The sequence below is a fragment of the Manacus candei genome, unplaced genomic scaffold, assembly GCF_025592945.1.
Source record: "Manacus candei isolate 608988 ecotype Guabito, Panama unplaced genomic scaffold, ASM2559294v1 h1tg000093l, whole genome shotgun sequence".
Taxonomy (NCBI): domain Eukaryota; kingdom Metazoa; phylum Chordata; class Aves; order Passeriformes; family Pipridae; genus Manacus; species Manacus candei.
Window position 1 is genome coordinate 3,968,475 of NW_026138141.1, and position 6,907 is coordinate 3,975,381.

A 6,907-nucleotide genomic window follows, 5' to 3' on the forward strand; every position below is an offset into this window, starting at 1 on the left:
AGCAACAACATCCCACAAGTACCTAAACAACAGGGAACAGACTGAGTTGTACCAAGGGTGCTGTGGGCGAGGCAGAGACCCCGCCATGAGCATCTCATTTGCTGCCGTGCTGCTCGCTACCCTCCTCTCTGTCACCCACTTTCCTGAGCAAGAGAGGAAGCAGCTTGAGGCAAGCCACAATGTGCCAACAACCAGCCCCAAAAACACCCCTGTATTCTGCACCCCCAAGAAAGGTGAGGGGTGGAGGATGCTGCAAAGGTTAAGAGCAGCAAACACAGTCATAAAGCTTACAGGAGCGTTGCAACCAAGACTGCCTTCACCCGCTATGCTCCCAACAATTTGGCCTCTAATGGTAATTGATTTAAAGGACTTTCTTTACCATCTTCCTGCACCCTGAAGACAAGCCAAGGTTTACCTTTTCCATCGTGGCCTTGAAAAATGCACAGCCCATGCAAGGTTACCACTAGGTTGTCCTTCCTCAGGGGATGTAAAACAGCCCAACAAGAAATCAGACAGTTATCATACACCATCACGTAGATGACATATTAATAACCACAGCCACAAGAAATGAACTGCCATTCGTTATTACTGCTCTAACCAAAACTGTCCAAGATGCTGGGTTACAGGTTGTGTTGGAGAAGATCCAACCATCACAACCCTGGACTTACCTTGGATGGAAGATCACACAGCAGGAAATTTCCCCACAGCCACTGCAGTTCGAGGTAAAAAACATTTTAACTTTACACGAGTTGCAAAAACTCCTGGGGGCCATCAACTGGTTAAGGCCTATTTTAGGCATAACCACAGAAGAGCTATACCCTCTATTTGAGCTGCTAAAAGGGGACTCCAACCTAATGTCTAACAAGCCTCTGACAGCAGAGGCAAGGCAGGCATTAGACATTTGTGCCAAGGTAATAGAAAGTAGACAGGGCAATGGAGAAATCCTGAACTGCAAATCTGCCTAGCCCTAGTTCCCAGCAGGTAGTAGCCATTTGCAGTTTTGTTTCAGTGGGATCAGACTGACAGAGACCCACTGCAAATTCTAAGTGGCTGTTTCTACCCCACACACCACCTAAAACTGTGTGGACTGCTAATGAGATGTTTGCAAAGCTTGTCATTAAAGGCAGAGGACGACTGCAGGAACTGGACGGAAGGAATCCTGCCATCATCTACATTCCAGCTACAAAGGACAGCTTGGATTGGATGCTAGCTGAGAACGCAGGATTCCAAGCTGCCTTGGCAAGCTTTTGACAGTGACATTTCAATTCATCTCCCTAAACACAAATTGTGGGTAGAAATCGGTAGTTCACCTTTAAAGACCACAACCAGATGCAAACACAAACCAGTGAAAGGCCTCAGGGCCTTCACAGATGCATCTGGGAATAACACAAAACACTGCAGTAACTTGGGTAAAATCCTACCACAGAACGATGGGAACGAGAGGTACAGACCACGACTCAAACTTCTGTACAGGTTCTGGAACTGGCTACCATTCGTATTGCCTTAAGGAAATTTTCTGATCAACCTATTAATATTGTAATTGATTCCTGCTATACTGCATAGTTAGTCTCCCATCTTGAGAATTCGTTTCTTCGAGATATTGTTAACCCTCACCTGATTGAAATGCGTTCTATTTGAGTTCTTGTGAATCACAGTAGGTTTGATTTCTATATAATACACACAAAATCACACGCTGACATGCCAGGGCCAATAACTGACAGAAACTGAGAAGCTTGTAAAAGCACCTATGTTTAACACCATACACAGAATCTTAGAGTAAGCGAAATTGTCTCATTCATTTCTCCATCAGAACGCAAGTTGTCTAGAGAGACAATTCCAGATAACACTTAATCAGGCTCGGACATTATCATGGCATGACCAGACTGCCAGAAAATCACACCCATGCCGTCTCAGGAAAGCATTAACCTTAGAAGGTTAATGGCAAATGACATCTGGCAAACAGATATACACATCTCCGAATTTAGCATATTGAAACATGTACATGTAAATAGATACACATCCACAAAACATAACTGCCACAGCATCCACTGGACAAAACACCAAGAGTGTAAAACACACTGGCTTAGTTGCTTAGCAACCTTTGGTACCTCAAAGGAGATCAACACTAATAATAAATCAGCTTCACTTCCTATCAAATAGGAAAATTCTCACGTCACAAGCATTCCACACTAACCCATAAGACAGGCAATTATTGAAAGAGCACATCACACACTGAAACACATGTTCAATGAACAACAAAAAAAGAGGGGAACCTGTATAGCCCGCAAGAGCATCTGTGGAAAGCCACCTATGTTATCAATTTTTTAAATTGTGACAGCAGTGAAAGAAGTAAGTATGAAAGGCAACATAGACCTCAGGCGTCCGCCTCTCCCAAACCACCGGTCATAGTTAAGGGTATGGTTTCAAGACAGTGGACGGGACCCCTAGATCTTGTGACTTGGGGGAGAGGCTATGCCTGTGTAGCTACAGGAAAAGAACTTAAGTGGATTCCTTCCAGGTGTGTAAAACCCTATTTAAGTACACAACCGCAGCAGCAAGAACCAGAGTAACGCAGAAGTTATAAAAGAATTATGTTTATGTTTCAGGTTTACATTAAGGGACGACCAATGTGGTGAAAAGCAGTCTGCAAAATATCTGTGCATGTGTGAGTATGAGTGAAAGACGGATGTCAATGAATGAGTGAGTGAATGAATAAGAGAATTGTTTGACTGGACAAATATTAAAACAAAATAACACTACCTCCACCACAGGGTCACTTTAAGAGAATTTAGTTTTACTAAGCTTAGTCTGTTTTTTAAATAAAGTTGAACTCCCCAGTTATTTGAAACCCTCAGATTAATAAAGGTTGTAAGTCTATACACAGTTGGGCTAAGGCCCCTAGGTTAATAAAGTTATTTCTCCAAGTTGCACTACCCTTTAGGAATATAAGAAGGTTTTAAAAGGTTTACAATAGAAGTATAAGAGGCCAAGCAAGCGATGTGCTGGGTCATTGCAAACTTTGGTAGATTACAATATACTGTTCTGAATGTTTGCACTGTTGTTATTACACTGTTTTCGTGACCTTCTTATATAATTGAGAGGGGAGTGATGTAGGAGGCGTGTCCAAGGCACGGGGGACATGCCAAGGCAGAGAAGCCCAAAGGAGCATGCATCTAAATGGATAACCCCATTGGTTAGAAGGTCACATGATATCAGGGTATAAAGGGAAGCGCCGAATTTGAAATGAACCTCTTTGTTTTACCACCTCTCGGAGAGCGTGTATATTCTTTATTACATAAAGACACGTGCACCCTACAGAGAAGTTGTGAAGTCTTTGTGCTTAGACCCATTCAAGCTCACTTGGGCATGAGCCTGCACAGCTTGCTGTGACTGACCTTGCTCTGAGCAAGGGTGGGACTAGGCAATCTCTGCAGGCACTGGTCCGTCTCAGACGTTCTGTGGTCCTGTGTCCTGACAAGATAAGGGGTTTTATAAATTTCAGTAAGATTTCTGAAAGTATTTCCTGTGACATTCTCATAAACAAACTGAAGAACAGGAACATAATGAAAATTATGAAAAATCATTTAACACAAGCACAGATTCAGCACTTCCACATCTAGTAAAAAGTCATTAATGTTTTACTGAATCAATGGAAAGACTTATTTAATAGGATTCTGTGGAGGCTTGATTTTGGTCTGCACCTGCTTCCTGTATCACCAATTAAATGAGTAAAAGACAAGAAATTTTTACCGCATAAGAAAACATACTGATATAGAAGGTAAATATATTTGCATGTAATATATTCTATGTAAAAATAATTGCATTCCATGTTTGAAAGGAAAATAATCATGGCTGAAAGATTAAAATTGCCATTCTAACATTTCAAACAATTTCGATATCATATAGAAACAACATAAACTTGAGATTTAATTCATTAGATGTTTCTGGTTGTCCCTTAAAGAAGAGGAAATTGGGTGGTGAGCAATTCTTCAGAAAATAAAATAATAGATCATATATGACTGTACGATGAACTCTAGTTAGCAAAGACCAGTTCTCAGTTAATGTAAACATTAAGTGACAATGTATAAATAGGAGTACAGAATGCAAGATAAATAAATTAACTCTTCCTCTTTGCTCCAAATTGGTAGCACTTAACCTAAAGCATTACAGTCATTGATTTTGAAGGAAAAAACTTTTCCTCTTTTATTTCCATGACACCTTGATTAACAGGGTCACCATGATTATTCACTTTACTTTGTAATGCAAATACAAAAAATATGAACTCATTAGCATGGAATTAGTATTCAAGCAATTCCTTCCTAGAAGCTACTGTGATGAAAATGTAAGCCTTAAAATATTACCTCTAATGTCCATGTTTCGAGCCTCCATAAGAATAATGAATTTTGTAATATAAGACGCATATCACTGCTCTTAGAATGATGCTGCTTGCATAGGAGTTCAGGGACTTTATGTTCAATAATAATTTATTCCTAATCTGTTTTGCATGCAAACATTATAAATTTTGTGGGAAGAAAAGATGAAAACTGCTTTCTGAAACATATTAAAAAAATAAACCTTATAATAGAAAAAAAGTATTTATTTTTAAAGAAATATTTATAATTCACTGACAGGTCTTCTTTAGGGTTTTTACAGCACAAGGGCCTTGTTCAGCTGCTAGTAACAGTGGAAAAATTGAATCTTTTTGCATGTTTTGACTCAGTTGTCCCAATTGAAGCTAAGAAATCAACAGCTTCTGATTGATTGAACACATTTGTGCATCAAAAATTTCTGATAGTTTAAAAGATTACTACTCCTCTTCTCCAAGAACAGTTACTGAGTATAGCAAGTTAGAAAATTCTAACAAGAGCTCACCCACTGAGATGGGTTTTTACAATGCACATATTTATCTAGAATGCTTTAAAATTAGGTAAACCCTTTCCCTGAACAAATTATGCTTGCTGATCTTCATGGTGAGCCCTCAAGTCCAATAGTCAAAGAAAGCAATCAAAGATTTTTTTAAATCTGACATAAAAAAAAAAAAGAGAAACCTACACAACTGAAAATCATGTTGTACATTTTGATCTAGTCTCATTTTTTAAAGTCTTGTCATATATTGAATTATGACAATAAAGAATTTTTGTGAAGAATAACATACATATACAATATGGTAATACAGTTTAGTCTCACAGATAAGTAGAGAAAGGATTGCTTTCACCTCTTTTTCTTCTCTAAAGACTAGTGAGAATTCAAAATCCAGTGATGCACTGTCAATAGAAATTAGAAATATCTAATAAAATGGTCTTTGTGAGCACAGACCAGCTGCTGAAGCTCTGTAATATAGTCAGAATCAGCAAGGATGTGGAATAAAGCAGCTGTGCCTTTCAGTTGTTTTACTCAGCTATTGCTGTTAACATCTATAACAGAGGAAACAAGAACAGGCACCATGTGAATTTCTGCAACACAACTGTTTGCTCAATTCTCTCTTCTGTTTCTCCAAAACTGTTTCATGAGTCTCATGGAAAGATGGGGGCAGGACATGTTCTATTTTGTTGCTTCTATTCTACACTTAGCTTCCTTTCCTGTTCCACAGAAATGGAGAATACATCAATCTTTTTTTTTCCTTATAGTAAGGGAAAATAGACTGGTTTGTAATATTTAATCAATCTGTGTGCATTTCTGCACAGGCAGCTGTTGCACAGGGAGCTGTTTTGGATCCCAGAGGCAAAGTTCCATCTCAAAGTTGAAATGAGTTGCCAAAAAAAAAAGGAAGAAGAATATTGTGATGTTTTGAATCTAAAAATCCTACCTAAAGCTAAAAAAACTACAAACAAATGTTCCATAAGCAATAACAGGGAATTTGTACTTGAGAAAAATTTCTGAAGAGCCTCTTTGTAAAGACACTAATCATTCCTAGCGATAAAAAGAGCCATCTGAGAAAAAGCACTGGAAAGGCTGTCTATGCAATGGTTCTGAATGCTAATGAGCATCGCTTTATGTAGAGGACAGTGCTGAACTTCAGAAATGAAGTAAATGATTCCTCTCCATTGCTGCTGACAAATATTTCAGCTATAAGACCTGATTAAGTACTAATTGCTGCCTGGCAGTGAATGCTTTCTGTGGCAACTTGAAATGAAAATGAGGATGTGTAACCAACCAAGAAATTCACTAGCTTGGGAATGACCTGTTCAGAGACTGTGATGGACATTTAGTGATACATTCAACTGTTTTCATGATGCAGTATTTTTTAAATTCTCATCACCTGAAAGAAAAGATTTTGTAACAGAAAAACCATTCTCTGACTGGTTTGCTTAGAATTTCCATAGATTAATTGTCATTCCAATTTAGCTTATTATTTTAATGGATATTTTGACATGTGTAGCATAATATGAATCAATATGACTTGAAGAAAAAATATTAATAGAACATTTTTGAATATGTATTTATTAAAAATGCCATCACACAAGTGGACCTAAATAACAATCTCAAAATATGAGACCTTTAATGAGTAGGTTAAATTACCTTCTGTAGATAATTCATCTGACAAGTGCAGTTCAGTTCTTTGTTCATAAATCATTCATGAATCCACCCCAATTATATATACATAAGTTGGGAGAGATTCACGAGTGATTATAAATAGATATTAACCATCCATGGGCATATCCCAAACAGATTATGCAAACAAATTTTGGCTGCTGAATTGTTCACATAATGGTGCCTCCATCTGTTCCAGGCATTTGAGTTGGTTACATAGAACATGGGGCTATTGTTTCTGCTTTCCCATAAGAGGACAGGAAACCAATGCAAGCCAACCAAAGAACAGAGAGAACAGCAAATATTTTTGTTCATTGCAAAATAATGTGCTTCCATCCACTTTAATGTAAGACACTGTAGTTCTCTGAGCACTTTA